Below are 15,880 nucleotides of genomic sequence, written 5' to 3'. Positions count from 1 at the left end.
CTAGGCCTCCAATACCTGTATTGCTCCTAACATTCTTATTTTTCCAAGTTTCATTTCTGGCACCAATTTCTGTTTTAGTTAGGGTTTCTGTTGCTATGATAAGGACCATGACCAAAAGCAACTTAGGAACGAAAGGGTGTGTTTCATCTTACATGTTAGGAAATTGTCCATCACTGAGTGAAGTCAAGGCAGAAACTGAAGCAGGGCAGGAACCTGGAGGCAGACACTGAAGCAGACAGCTTGGAGGAGTACTGTTTACTGGGTTTATCCCCATGGCTTGCTCAAACTGCATTATTGTGTATCTCAAGACCATTTGTCAAGGGATGGCATCACCCATAATGGGCTGGGCTCTCTCACATCAGTCACTGATCAAGAAAATATGTGGCACCTGGGAGGGTTGGGGTGGAGAGGTAGAATGGTAGAATGGGGAGGTGGAATGACATATGCCTTTAATCCCAGATGGATCTCCATGAGTTTGAAGGCAGCCTGCTCTACAGAGTGACTTACAGGATAGTCAGAGCTACATAGAGAAATCCTGTCTCAAAAAAAAAAAAAAAAAAAAAAAAAAAAAGGTTGGAGAGATGGCTTGGATAAATACTGGCTGCTTTTCTAGAGGACCCAGGTGGAATTCCCAACATTCAAAAGGACAACTACCAATTGTCTGTAACTCCAGTCCCATGGGATCCGATGCCCTCTTCTGGGCTCTCAGCTCCAAGCATGCAGGTGGTACACAAACAAACACTCAGCCAAAACACCTGAACTCATTACAGAAAGAAAAAGAAGAAAGAAGAAAAGAAATGCCCCCACAGGCTCACCTACTATCCAGTGTTATAGAGGAGCCGTCTCCATTCTGGTTCCCTCTTCTCAGATAACTCTAACTTGTGTCATGTTAACAGAAATAAGTAGGCAAGTAAATAAATAAATCCGACCAGGACACAAAGTGACAGAAAAGGGAAGTAAGACAGCATCCACGGGGAGTTCTGAAGACAGTGCCCCTCAGATGCCAAGGGGTGATGGTACACCGTGTGTATATGGTGAATACCCACAAGCTAAGGCTACTGATTAATTCTGCTCTCTCCTATAGAAAATCAATATCACCTTTGTTACTTTCAATAGCAAGGAAAATTATTCAATGACTTTCTCTTTCATGTTTTCTTCTAGTAGGGCGCATCTTTGGACTTTGTGTTAACAATAACGAACCTAACCTAATTTCTTTTAACATACCTCTTTTATCCCTGTTTTCAGAGATCCTTCGAGACAAGACACCACCTTCCTCCTTTGGATGCCCCTTCTAACGTCACACTCTTGATCTGAACACACAGCAGGCACATCTGGGGAGCTTGTGGCTCACAGAGAAGGGTGAGTTCTGTCCTGTGTGTGTGAAAATACTGCTTTGCACTATAGTGGCATGGAAGAAGCCCTGGAGGATGTTACACAGATCCCCTACAGAAGAGACAGGGTTAACTGTTTCCTTCACCTTGTCACAGTGAGTGGCTTTCACTCACGGGAGTATACTTGTCCCTGCAACCTTCCTTTTATTCTTTAGGTAGAAAGATATTCCAGTACAAAGGTTAAATCCTCTTGTCTTATATGCTCTGACTCAGGAGACCCTGAAGACCTCTGACCTCTCTTCTCTTTTCCATTCCCTCTGTTCTCCCTTCCCCTTGGTCTGCTCTGTAGCAAATCCTATAGGCTTCATAGTATCAGTATCTATCTGGACACTGACTGCCTCCCACCAGACCCTGCACTCTAGGCCACTGTCACAGTTTTCAGCCAGGCATCCACGTTGGTCTACCATCTTGGCAGAAATCAGAATGAGGCTCCTAAGATGCAAATTGGAAGCAAATACGACTAGGCCATGTCTAAGTTCAGACCCATCTCCTTCAGAGTGAAATCCTGTGTCATTACTGTAGCAGAGGGATAGACAGTCTGGCTTGCTCCCAGCTTGAGTCTGCCTGGTTTCTCCATGCCCCTGAACACTCACCCCCTCTCCTTCTCCCCCTCCCTCCTCTCTCTTTCTCTCTCTTCAGGATGACTCTTTTCCACTAGTTGACCTGCTCTAGTTCTCTTTGCCAGGTCAGGGTATTGGGACAGAGAGACACAGCCCCTCTGCATGTTCCCTTCTTTCTTCCCTATTCTTCTTCCTCCCTGGAGCTGTGTCTTGGGATCACAGCTCCATTGCTTAGAGAACTTTGGATGCTTGGAAGTTGAAGGGTAAACACTTGTAGAAGAACTGAATGAATGAATGAATGAATGAATGAGTAAGTAACTGATGAGGCCCTGGGATGAACTGCATCCAATGTCTGAAGCAGTTTTCTGTCTCTTCATTCTGGTATAGGGACTAAGTTCAGTCCACTCATAGAAAACCTGACATGGAGTGATGACACTAAAAATTGGCAATGGCACAGTCCATGATCTGGCTTGATACCAATGGCAATAACCATGCATACAATCTCATCAGCTTTTTGAAATTTATATAGACCCTTGTATGTCACTGTGCCTCAATAAAGTTACGTTTAAAAAAAATTAAAACTAAGCTGTGGGTGACACAGACTTTAATCCCGGCACTCAGGAGACAGAAGCAGACAGATCTCTGAGTTCAAGACCAGCCTGGTCTACAAGTGAGTTTCAGGATAGCCAGGGCTATTATACAGAGAAACCCTGTCTCCAAAAACAAACAAACAAACCAAGCACAAAAATAAACAGCAAGCTTTAAAGACAAAAGCCATGGGACAACCCAATGTGGAATCCTCCCTCCCATCTGCCCTACTCTCCCTCCCATCTGCCCGACTCTCCCTCCCATCTGCCCTACTCTCCCTCCCATCTGCCCTACTCTCCCTCCCATCTGCCCTACTCTCCCTCCTATCTGGCCTACTCACTCTCCAGGGTGATCATCTCTGAAGTTTGGCTCAGGAACCTTCCAGCTAAGTGAGGTTTGACTGAACTCCCTGTGTGGTGTTGGGGGAACAGCTTCTGTGCTTGTGCTAGGCAGGGCTGGGAGGCACAGGGAACAAGAAGAAGCTTGTGCCCTCCAGGTGCTGACAAGCTCAGCAGGGAGGGGATGGACACAGAATACTTCCAACCCAGGCCAGGGTGGAGGGCCAGCTAAGCAGAGCTGACAGCCGTGAATAGGGCCGGGAGCGTCCATTACATCAACTCTTGCCTGGTCCAATTTATCGCCACCGCTATTACTAATCTAATAATAATAATAATTCCTACTAGGCCGGACTTCTTTGGTATCAAAGGGTTATTTTCCTACTGCCAAAATTAATGATAGATGAAAACAACCCCTTGGAATTAAAAGCAGTTGTGCTTGCTGAAGTTTGGAAGGGGCAGGGTTTCCCGGGGAGGGGGACTTCTGAGTGCTTCTTTTGAGTACTCAGTCTCCCCAGGACCTCCTCCAGCCGAACATCTCAGCATATGCAAAAATCAAAGTCACATTGGGCCTGTCTCTATCAGCTTTGCCATTTAATGTTTAACATATGGGAGGGAAAATGTCCCGAAGCTTTTAGAAGTAAATGAAGACATGCATTCCAGGGTTGTGGTAGGAACTGAGATGGGCCTGGCACTCTCCACATGATGCAGGCTGTGCCAGCGAAGGTGCCTCCTGCCACCCACAGAAGCCCTCAGCAGAGAGCACTTGGGGCTAGTTGGCTTCTCTCTCCATGGTTCCTGGGTTTCAAAGGTTGTTGGCAGGATGGTGGGAGCTTTCGGCACGTGCCTGACTCTTTGCTGGGCTTTGTTAGCCTGGATCTGCATCATTATGCTTGTCAAGCCAGGCTCAGGTTGTTGGACATAAAGCTGCTGCTAAGAGATTTAGGGAACTGGATGTTCTAGAAAGGAGGTGTTTGTCCTGTAGCAGGGCTTGGTCACAGTGTGACCAAAAGCAGAGAGAACGTCTTGAGAGAGGGAGTCTTGTCCCTGGTCTCTAGCAATCAGCTCATGGTTGTTAAGATCCATTTGCTTGAGTAGAGCATCATGGTGGCAGAAGTGTGTGGTGAAGGAGAGCTGCTCACTTCATGGCCAACCACGTTGGCATACAGTGAAACAGGAAGGGGACAAGGGTAGTAATACACTCCCAAAGAGCCATTCCCCAGTGACCCACTTCCTCCTGCCATGTCTCACCTCCCCAAATGGAGCTGAGGCAAGCTTAGGAAACACCTTTGCAAGCCGGGTCTCACTTGGCTTGAACTGTGTATACACCCTCTTCCAAGGATGGATTTGCTAAGCCCAGACCCTTGCTTGCATTTCCTGTGTACTCACACTCCTCTCCAAACAGTGCACCTAGCTAGTAACCTAGGACCCTCACCAGACGGGGCTACATGTACACCCACTCCAAACAATGGAATGCATTTCCCTGCCCTTTGAAAACCTTCAAAAATGTCCCCTATCCCAGGTAACACCTATTCAAACATATTCCAGATATAGTCAAGCATGGGACTGAGGGGGAGGCAATCCTGAGAAAACTAGTTTGGGTATAAGCACAATAAGGCAAACTATGGACCTTTAGGGGAGAAACATATTTTTCAGCTTATACCTATCCATAAATCTGTGTGCATATGATTAAAATCAGATACATATTGAGACAGAACACGTGTGGTGAGTAAATAAAGGCTTATATAATCCAAGCCTGTCACCTGTGCAACCAAACTCCTCCTTCTCTTGAACCCCATTAAAGAAAGCCTCAAATAGTAACCAGGGTCTTGAGTACTCACTCAGCTGTTTCTCTCGGCATGGCATCTGATCTTATGATTGCTTTGTTTCGGAATAGTTTTTTTTTTTTTTTCAACTTTGCAATCTGTGCAAGCCTCGCTTTCAATTCTTCAAGATGCCAACAACCTGGAAATACCTGGTCCAGACAACAACCACTGTCAGCAGAACCATCAGCTGGGAGTACATAGTCAAACCACAGGCAGCAGGGAGGGTGGCATTTCAGATTCAAACCATAGGGCACATTAGATGTCAGGTGCCACCAAAGAAAACACTCCAGACAGTCGAGGTTCCGAGAATGTCTGAAATGGCACACTTTCAGCATCACAGTAGCTTCCCCTTACCTGCAGGTTTACTTTCTCTAGTTGTCTGTTTCCTACAGTGTAATAGTCTCGAGTGAAAAATTCCAGAAGTAGAGAACTTCTAAGTTTTAAATTGGGTGCCATTCTTAGTAACATGATGAAATATTGCCCTTTTTAACAGAAATCATTCTTCTGCCCCAGGATTCACACTCTCCATGCCACCCTCCTGCACATGAGTACATTGGTAGCTATCTCAGTCACCAAGACACCCACCACAATGCCTGGAGAGGTTCAAGACTCCTGATTGTATCATAATGGTCTCAAATGGAAGATTCTAATATGACAAAGAGAAGTCAGTTTCTCTTAAGTAAAAAGGGAAAGTTCTGGGTATTTACAATAGACCACATTCAGTTAACTCTTATTTTTTAGTATATCATAATTGTTTTATTGCTATTGTTCATTTCTCACTGTGCTTCATTTATGAATGGAAGCTCATTATAAGGCATATGTATACAGGGAAAAAGTACCCACATATACAGGGATTGGTGCAATCCTCAGGTTCATCCAGCCACTGGAGGTCCTGGCATGTATCTCACAATGAGTAATGGGCACACTATTGTATATACAAATTGAGTGAATGGCAGGCTTCTGAAAACCAGGAAAAGCCTTCATTCCATTGAACAGACACACTTCTCAGCTGTATCAGCTGCGAGGTGGCTTTGCCCTGGGCCCCATCAAGGGCTTGGATTCTCAAGCATTGGAGCTACTTCATGAAATGTATCTGAGGGCTATCTGAATACCCTGAACACTCTGCTCCAATCTCTATTAAACTGGGACTGGTGCTCACCAATATCTATGAGCATGCCATTCTGTTAGATTATATACCAGGCTTTGGCACACAATGACTCCTTGGCAGTTGTGTAGCATTTGACAATACCCTGAGCACATCACATCTATTACAGACCAGGAGGAGTCTGGGGTAGAGATCTTTGTTTTTACAACTAAGAATTCTATGCCTATATTTGTTCTTTCTCTTTTTTTCTAGTAGAATGGGCTTTGGTTTTTCTCTGGGGCTTAAATAATGCAATTATGATGCATCGAAAACACCTGCAGACTTGTGGATGCTTCCCCCATCGCCAGTACGTCTGTCCCCATCGTGCTTCTGGACTGGGCTGGAACTGCTTGGTCAATGCAATCCCTGGGGAAGGACATTATACAGTTCTGTCACTTCCTTCTCAGAGCCCTGAGCCTCCATGTAAGAAATGCAACTAGCTAGCCAAGCAGACCCTATGGAGGGATTCAAAGATGACAAGGAGTGGCATAGAAGGGCAGGATCCCAACCTTCCAACCACTCATAGGTTAGAGACCTGAGCTAACAATTTTGCTTCTACACATCTCCAGCTACCAGCTGGGTACCACTGGCCCCTGGCAACAGCACAGTGAACAAAGGCACCTGTCCCTGATCTCTGTTCCCAATTCCTGCCATATAAAACTCTCATGTTAAACAATGAATTGATGTCTTGAGCCACTAAAGTAGGGGCAAGGATGGATGTTAGACAAGCTGGCAGATAACGACAGTTCTTTTCTAAATAGCCCATCTCTGAATGAAGTTCACTTCTTATTCCATTCTGATCTTCATAAGCAAGCTAATGCAGATAGAGAAAATCTGTAGGATGCAGAAAAGCACAAAAGTGAAATTTCCCTTTACTGAAATAGCATCACTAGTAACAGTTCTATTCATATCTTTAATTTTGCTTTCTTTTCTTTTAGCAAAATTGAAATCAGATGGGGTTCATTGCCATATAGTCTACTTTTATCATTGTGAATATTTCCCCATGTGCTGGAATATTCCTTAATGTGGGTGACTGCACAGAGAATCTGTGCTCTGAATATACTATATTTGTACAGGCAATTTAATAGTGTTCAAATATTTAGTTTTTTTTCTAAATTTTTCCCACTATTCATATTGTTGCAATCAATATTCAAGTCTGTTATCATTAGGTATTATCTCTGATCATTTTAAGATGTCTGACGTTTTTCAAAGAAAGTATCAGTTGCAGGAAGGACCTAGTCAGTAAGGTGCCTGCTACACTGCCTGATCCCCAATACTCATGTAGAAATAAGAACACCTGGTGGATGCCTATGATCTCAGAGCTGGGGAGGTAGAGAAAAGAGGCTGTCCAGGAGCTCACTAAACAGCCAGTTCAGGAGAATTGGCAAGATCCAGATTCATGAGAGACCTAGCCTCAAAAACAAGACAGAGGGGATAGGGGACACCACAATTGATGTAGACATGGTCTCGACATAAAAAAGCATTCTGGAGAATAAGAGTTTGTCCTATGAAGGAAACAACTAATTTTCAGAAAACAAAACAAAACAAAACAAAACAGCATATTATCTTATTGACCTTTGCATATAAGCTGCTAAGGACTAAGAAATGTGTTTGCACATGTGCATGTGTGTGTTGTTTGCCATGGGTACCTATGTTAGAAGAATGGTTACTTGTATGGTGGTATTGTCATGGAGAAACCTTTAAGACCTTAACAGGTGGGGTCTACAGAGAGGTCAATCCCTTCAGAGGAAATGTGAGATGCCAGTCCATCTGGGTCCTGTCTGGTGATGTGTTTAGATACTTCCACCATGATGAGACACAGCCAAGAAGGCCCTCACCAGAGGCTTCACCTATGGACTACCCAATCGTAGACTTTCAGCCTCCAAATTTGGGAGATAAGCAAACCTTTCTTTCCAAAAGTAGCCTGCCTTGGGTATTTCAATGCAGTATCAAAAACAGACGTGTAGATACTTATGCCTTTGAAGGAACAAGTTCAGGTCACACTTCAGTTAGACCATCTCTTAGGACATTTTCCTTCTATTGATACTTTGCTGAAAATATTTAATATGTATGATTGATGAGCCTTAACCATTGTTTTCCCTGAATCTATTAAAATGTAAATATAACTTTTTTTCTTTATCCTGAATTATTGAATTTTTTAGGCATTAAGCCAACCTTGCATTTCGGTGATAAGCTCTACCCAATTGTATTTTTCTTTAAATATGGCTGGATTCATATATTGAAATTTATTAAGAATTTCTGTGTTCATATTCACTTGGTGCTTTGTTAATGCTTTTCTTTTCCTTGACTGTCTGGCTCATGGATCATAGTAAGACTTGTACACATAGAGCCAGAAAAATCCTTCTCATGTCCCATTTTCAGTGTCTGTGAAATTAGTTTCATTTCTTCTTTAGAAATGTGGGGATAATTTATCAGTAAGGCTGTGTGGGTCAGGAGCTCTTTTGTGGGGCAGCTTTAAATTATAAAACTTAACATTTTTAATAGGCAGAGAGCCTTTTGAGTATTCTGTTTTATCATCTGTCAGTTTATTAGTAGCGTTTTTTAAAAAAGAAACTTTATCTATTTCATCTAAGTTAAGTCTTAGCATAAAACTTAAAATATTTCATTACTTTTTAAAAATATCTGTAGGAGCCATAATGATACATTTTTTCATAAATGATGTTTATATGTTTATATGTAAGGTCCTCGTTGCAATTTAATTCGAACTATGAGCTATTATTTCTTTGAATAATTTTGCCAATCCACTACTTATTTGGGGTGTATCATTTAATTTCTATTAGGGATTTTTCTAGAAGACACTTTGTCTTCTCTCTTGATTAGTGGCCAGAAAGTACATACAGGTAGGAAGCTGGGCTTACCTTCTCCCTCCTAGGAAGCTGGGTTTAGCTCCTCCCTCCTATGCTTCTCTCCCAAAAGGGATAGTGTGAGAGGTAGAGAGTAAAGGAAAACTAAATGGATAGCGTTTAAACACTACACGGGACCTGATCACCCTAAAGTTTCATTCACCATTTTTCTACAACCTCTACCGAGCTGAACACCTGCATTTTACTTGTCAAAGCAGGTGTCCCACAGCATTATTTGGTCTTCAGTGGATATCCTGTTGGAAAATATGAGATTTGTGTATTTTCTTCCTTTTCATCTTTTTCGTTGACAGAAGGGGAAGTGACCCATGGTAAAAGCTGGGGCCAGTTATTCTGCTGTGGCTTGAAGCCCTATGCCTCCTTCTGCAGGTGTCACAGAGCTATTGCCGAAGAAGATCACTGCTGCTCACACGGCTCAGGGCCCATTTCATCACAACCAGCAACTCCACAGGACATGATGTGAGAGAAGCTTTCCTGATCATATAAGCTTGAGCGGTGAATGAATGGCACATTCTCCACCTGCCTCTTAGAGACTCCCTGGCCAATGAGATTTTGGAAATGTTCTCCCTAATATGATGATGCCTTGTTTTATTAAATCCAGTGATTCTCCACTGTATTTGACAACCTGGACCCTTTTACTGTTCTCTTCTACATAGTATTTCAAAAAAAATTCACTGACTACAGACTTAGGATGTGACTTGTGAAAATGTCGTCTATACCTCCTTCTAACTTGTGTCTTGATCTCACATCCCTGAATGATGTCAAACTTCACTTTCCCTAAAAAGCTTTTCCCCAGAGTCCCATTGCACACAATAGCACCACACCCCACAGCAACATATATAAGGGTGTCTTTTGCACAGCCAAATAAATGTAGATTTATTCTTTCATCCTTCCCTCCCTTTGAGTAAAATGGCACCTTCATTTTGTCTATTTAAACTATTTTTGGCATTCTTTCTGTAACAATGTCTAGAGAATGAGATTTTAGAATTTCAATTACTGGGTCAAAGGACATCTTTGTTTGCAGTTCTGAAAAATACTGCCAACTTACCTTCTCAAGTCATTATGTGTTCTTCTCTGATGAAGCATGCCTATTACCCACTGTCCTCAGCAGCAGGGCAGATTTACACTGGGGTCTTTGCCAATCTGATAGGTGAGAAACAGTAGCCCACACACTTGTAATAAAAACCTGCACTTCCCTTGTGCATTTGGGACTGGTACTCTTTTTCTATTCCTGGAGATAGTTTCTACTTACATTTTTATTTTCCTTTCTTTGGCAGCCTTGAAGAAATGTTAAAAAATATTTAATCAAATGTATTAAGCTTGATTTGTGTGCCATACTTTAAAAAAGCTTTCCCCTTCCAAGAAGAGAAAAATACTGCCCAACAGTTCTTCCAGAACTATTAAAGCTTAATGTTCATTCTTCTCTCTCTCCCCCGATATCCAACTCTGTGTGTGTGTGGGGGGGTGGGGGGGTGTTTAGGCCAACCTCAGACCTCAGGTATTATTTCTCAGAAACTGTCACCTTAATTTTTGAGGCAGGTTCTCTCCCTAGGAAACACCAGGGACCTGGATGTCTCTGTCATCCAGATAATTCTATCACTAGGATTATAAATATGAGCCACATGCCAAGCTTCTAACACGGGTATTGGGGATCTAACTCAGGTCCTCATGTTTATGTAGCAAGCACTATTATTGACTAAGCCATCTCCTCATCTCATGACTTAATTTTTAAAATTTAAATTTTTGTTCAACTTTCAATTTTCTAGATGTGGCATGGGTTTTCTTTTTTCATTACTTTTTGAAACTTTATTATTGTTTTTCTTCCAAATGAGTGCATGGTTGCTGGTTCAGGTTCTCATACTGTGTAGATCCTTAAAACAAGATTTATAAGATTGGCTTACAGGATGTTGTCTGGTAGTCCAACAACGGCTGCCTCACACTGGAGAAGCAGGGAATCAGGTAGCTGTTTGGTCCACGGGCTCCCAACAGTCCCAATCTGGCACTAAAGGCCCCGGGGATTCCTGGAGAGCTGCAGTATTCAGTCTATGTTAGAAGCCTGAAGGAGTGGGTTCTAATACCAGAGAAGGGATGCTGCCGCAACAGGATAGATGGATGAACTTGTTGGGATCCAGCCCCTACCCGGTCTCTAAGAGTTGTTTTCCAGCATAACCACAGGTACCTCCTGTTTTCCTGACCTCACCCCACTGGGATCAATATCCTGTTGTGAACCCTTTGACCTGGGGTTTTTGTAAGTTTGTATATAAGGCTGCTCCAAAATAAAGGTGGGAGACATTCTCTCAGAAAGTGGACCAGGCATCTTGTCTTTCATCCCAATCTCCAGGCTTTCACCCGATACTCGACTTAGTTGTGGGTTCAGGCAGCCACAAGTGGAGGTTCCACCAAGATCGGGAAAGAAAGGGGACCCTGAGAGATCACCCTCAGAAGGCTGGCCAGCAAGTAAGGAGTTGTGAGGGTGGATTGCAAAAGGTACTAGAAAATATGTACCTCAACTCCTGAGAGAGTTGGCTTGTAAAGGCACTGGAAAATGGGTATCTCAACTCCTGAGAGAGTTGAACTGTAAAAGCACTGGAAAAGGGGTGCCTCAACTCCTAAGAGAGTATGATTGGAATAGAATCACAGTTAAATACACAGAGAAAGTTTAAAGAGACAAGGTAATGATTAGATTTTATTTTAACTTTGGATTAAGAAATAATGCTAAGAAAATTATTAAATAAATACTGGAAATCCTCCACTGAGGAATCCCTCCCCCTTGAGCTGCACACCAGCAGCCAGCTGACCCAGCAGCCCATGCCCTTTTCCACTTGAGCCCACTGGGGGCTCCAGTCAGCTGGCAATGATGTGGTGTGCACAGGCTAGCTGGAGAAATTGCCTCCTGAGAAAAAGTTGGGATGCTATGCTTGGAAGAAACGCTGGCTTATCCTGTGGAGTGGTCAGATGAATGGTGACCCAGATGTTCTAGAATACTATAAGAATGAACACTCCAAGAAACCCCTGTGATCATCAACCTAAACTTCTGTAAGCAGTTGGATGTAGGCCTGACCTTCAACAAAAAAGAGGTCTAAAAGAGTTTTATGTTTGATATCAAGACCAATGAGTGCACCTTCTACCTGGTGGCTGAGACAGAGGCTGACATGAATAGGTGGGTCCAGAGCATCTGCCAGATCTGCAACTTCAGTCAGACTAAAGAGAGCACTGATGCTCTGAGAAACCTTTCTTCAGTCAGTCATAGTCTCTGCTCTTCTCCAGCTGAGTTCAGCAGCTCCAGTCAGCACCTGCTCCGAGCAAGGAAGTCCTCTGTTCCTTCACACTCTAACCAGCCCCTCGTGTCAAGCCACATCCAGCCTGCCTTGTCCATCAGTGCACCTCAGGAATATCAACACTTACAACAATGCATAAGCCAAAGGACAGAAAATGGGAGGAATGCCAGCTTCTCTCAGAGCACCCGACAGGAGAGTGATATAGCCACACAGAAACTTGCCCAGGGCAGTAGACACTGTATCAACAGAGTCAGCGGGCAGGTCCATGACTTCTATAGCCTTTCCAAGCCAGGCCGACACAATACAAAATTCAAAGACAGTGCTTTTGACCTCCCCCATAGCCTGGCTTCATACAGCCATACCAAGGGCAGCCTCACAGGGTCTAAGGCAGATAGTGAGGATGTGTACACCATCAAGGCACCCGGCAACACCCTGTGTAGGGAATTTGGAGACCTCCTAGTGGACTCAGCCATCGCTCCCCCAACATGGCATCCCAAGACACCCTCAACAAAGACCTCCAGTCAGTGACTGCAAGTATTCAACACAAGGCAGAGAAACCACCTGCTGGTCTGCTAAATCTCCAGAAAAGACTATCGTGGGTCGATCAGACAATGCCAGCTCTGGTGACAACTATGTGCCCATAAACCCAGTTTCTTCTACTCTGCTGGCTATGGAAAGAGCAGGGGACAATTTTGGAAATGTCTACAGTGCCCCATAGGCTCCAGCCGAGGAAACAAGGTCCAGGCACACAAGGTCAATTGCAACCTCAAGCCTGGCCAAAAAGCAAAGCCATCACCTCTTGATCTGTTAAACAACACTGTCATCAATGAGCTCCCTTTCAAGTCACCTGCCACCAAGTCTTGGTCCTCCCAGTACTGCCATTCCAGCTCCAACACAGACTCCAGAGATAGTGAGGAGAACTATGTCCCTATGCAGAAGCCAGTGTCATCATCCCCTATCCTCAGTGGCACCAACAACCCAGCTCCAAAAAGTAATACTGGCAACATAAATTACATAGCCCTGGACTTCTAGCTGCTCTCCCCGAGCCCTTACCACAAGCCACCCACATCATTTGTCACATTTGATAAAAAAGTAGACTATGTCCAAATAGATAAAGAAAAGACCCAGGCCTTACAAAAGATCCTATAGGAATGGACAAAGATGCAGCAGTCCTCAAGACCCTGCAAAGATGCCAAGCTATGGTAAGAATGGCCACCCTCCGACACCTCCTCTCCTTTGTGAGTTTTGTTCAAAAGATGTATGTATGTTCTGTATGTATGGTGTGGCCACACAAGTGTGTATGAAGTGTGATTGTAAATGTGTGACTGTTAACAAAAGAATGCTACTGTGTTGTCTTTAAATCATTTAATTGCTGGGGAAGGAGCAAAAGTTGTTAAAGTACAGGTTACTTGGGAGGGGAATTTCTACTTTTGTTTCCATGGAGGGTGAGGGGCTGTAGATTCCTTCCAGATTGGTATGGTTTCATGGGTCAGGACCCCCTGATGCAATGGCCCAGGTGATCTGAATATTTGTTTTCATTTAAATTTAGTTGGTTAGAAATGGTAGTGGTCACAGTCAATCACTTTTTAAAGAAAAAAGGAAGAATATGATATAGAAATGATACTTTGTATTGGAATGGATCTTCATTTGTTGATATTAATGAAGTTTTCTAGATATATAGATATTCTTCAAACCTTTCAAAGACCTACAGAATATATGGCATTTAAATGGTTTAAGGTTTTTCTTGACAGTGAGACACAACTGTTCTTGGCACACCAATTACATCTGAGAGGAAGACGGGCATCCAAGAAACTCGTTATAGAGTTTGCCTTTGATATGGCAAGACTAGCCATTTGGGCAAGAACCTGCTTTTGCCAGAACTGTTTGACAAACTGGACATGCAGGACCCATAGGAAAGTGACTGCTGATGGACAGTCCTAAAGGGTTCCTGCTACATGAAAGAGTTTGCCAGATATTCTACAGGACACAGAAAAAAGATGACAGGCAAACTGCCAATGTTGGTGGACAGTTTAGATTTTCCTGCTTTGCTGAGAAATCTGCCAGACATATTGTGGCCTATAGGTTAAAGACGGATGCCCCAATGTTACCAAGAAACTTTGGGTGACTATCTAGGAAGCAAGGTGTCTCTGTCAGTTCTAGAGTTTATATATTATCCTTCTATGGTCTTTGGGAATTGAAGATAGATAGTTATAGTAACACACTAAGACAGAATGGTTGAAATCTTGTAGTTCTTACTTGATAACTATTTTGTTATGTATAGAGAAGTGGAAGATGTTGGGACCCAGCCCCCACGGGGTCTCTAAGAGTTGTTTTCCAGCACAACTACAGGTACTTCCTGTTTTCTTGACCTCACTAGGATCAATATCCTGTTGTGAACCCTTTGACCTGGGGTTTTTGTAAGTTTGTATATAAGGCTGCTCCACAATAAAGGTGGGAGACATTCTCTCAAAAAGTGAACCAGGCATCTTGTGGTTCATCCAAATCTCCAGGCTCTTGCCCCATACTCAGACTTAGTGGTGGACAAGAGCAGCCACATGAACTAGTCAGAGAGAGTGAAGGCAAACAGGCAAACACAGTTTCAATGAATATGATGAAGAAAATCCCTCATAGGAATGCTCAGCAGCTTTTGTTTCAGTTGATTCCAGATGCAGTCAAGTTGACCACTGAGATTAGCAGTCACACTCAAGGTCTCATAATTTTTTGATTTTAAAATTTTAATCATGAGCCAGAAAAAATATAGCAATATAAATTTACCATGTCATAAAAAGAACACATGAATCCAGATAATATTGCTGAGTGAGCCTGGTATTTTGATTCAAATGAGAATGGCCCCCATAGGCATGCTGTCATCTTGACTGTGCTTCTTTTCCAGGACCTGCTTACAGTTTTCCATTGTCTTCCTTGGTCTGCACTTTTATTGCCTTCTGTAATAATATCTTATGATGATTTGAGTGAGACCCAATAGTCTCATATGTTTGAATGCATGGTTCTCATTTGGTGGAACTGTTTGGTGAGGACTAGGAGGTACAGTCTTGTTAGAGGCGGTGCATCTTTAAGGGCCAAGTTTTAGTCTTCATTAGCGCCCCCCCCCCATTGTTGTTTTGGGATGTAAGCTCTCAGGTTCTGCTCCTGTGCCATTGGTGGTGGTGTTTGTCACAGCAGTAGAAAAGCAACTAAGACAGCAGGTTAAAAAGTTAAGGTAACCTACTCAGGGGCTAGCTTTTAAGATTTTTCATTTATTCTCATAGGTGGTTTTCTCAGAATCTGTTTTTAATTTTATTATTGTTCACCCATCCATTCATATATTTATTCTTTGTTAAGTCCTCCTTTTGTAGCCCAAAAGGAGGTGTGGGCATCTTATCCTCAGTCTCCTGAGAGCCGGGATTCCAGGCCTGTGCTACCCTCAGGCTAGTGTTTCCAGGGTGGTGAGTGGCAGGGGGCCAAGGGAAGGTGGGGCTGATCTTCCCTCCTCAGCATCCCATTCTTCCAGTGCAGAGATGTGGCTTTTGGTGTTCCATCCTCAACCTCAGGCCCAGGAATGATTTCTTTTAAACTGTTACCTTGTCTTGGGTTTCCAGCATCAGTTTTGAGACTTGAAAGTTGAGAATACTCTTCTTCTCCTCTTGCGTGAGTCACCCAGAATTCGGGTCACTCTGGTCAGAGTGTGGGGAGGGCCGCAGAGTCAGGAGACACTGACCAACAGGCCAGGCCTCAACACTCTTAACACCTGGCCTTATCACATGACCATGAATAATTTACTGGGAAGCACCAGGCCTTTGCATTGGCTGAAGTTCATCTAAAGTGGGGAGACTGCCTGCCAGTCCTGCTCCTGCCGGGTTATCTTGAGGGGACTGT

The 15,880-nt window shown here is 43.4% G+C and overlaps 1 pseudogene; it reads left to right on the top strand.

Annotated features, from left to right (window-relative positions):
* LOC107978044 overlaps positions 1–13,210 on the top strand; it is a 30,163-nt pseudogene extending 16,953 nt beyond the window's left edge.
* The last annotated feature ends 2,670 nt before the right edge of the window (positions 13,211–15,880 follow it).

Source organism: Cricetulus griseus, chromosome 3 (genome assembly GCF_003668045.3).
Source record: "Cricetulus griseus strain 17A/GY chromosome 3, alternate assembly CriGri-PICRH-1.0, whole genome shotgun sequence".
NCBI lineage: Eukaryota > Metazoa > Chordata > Mammalia > Rodentia > Cricetidae > Cricetulus > Cricetulus griseus.
This window is presented reverse-complemented; position numbering and strand designations above follow the sequence as displayed.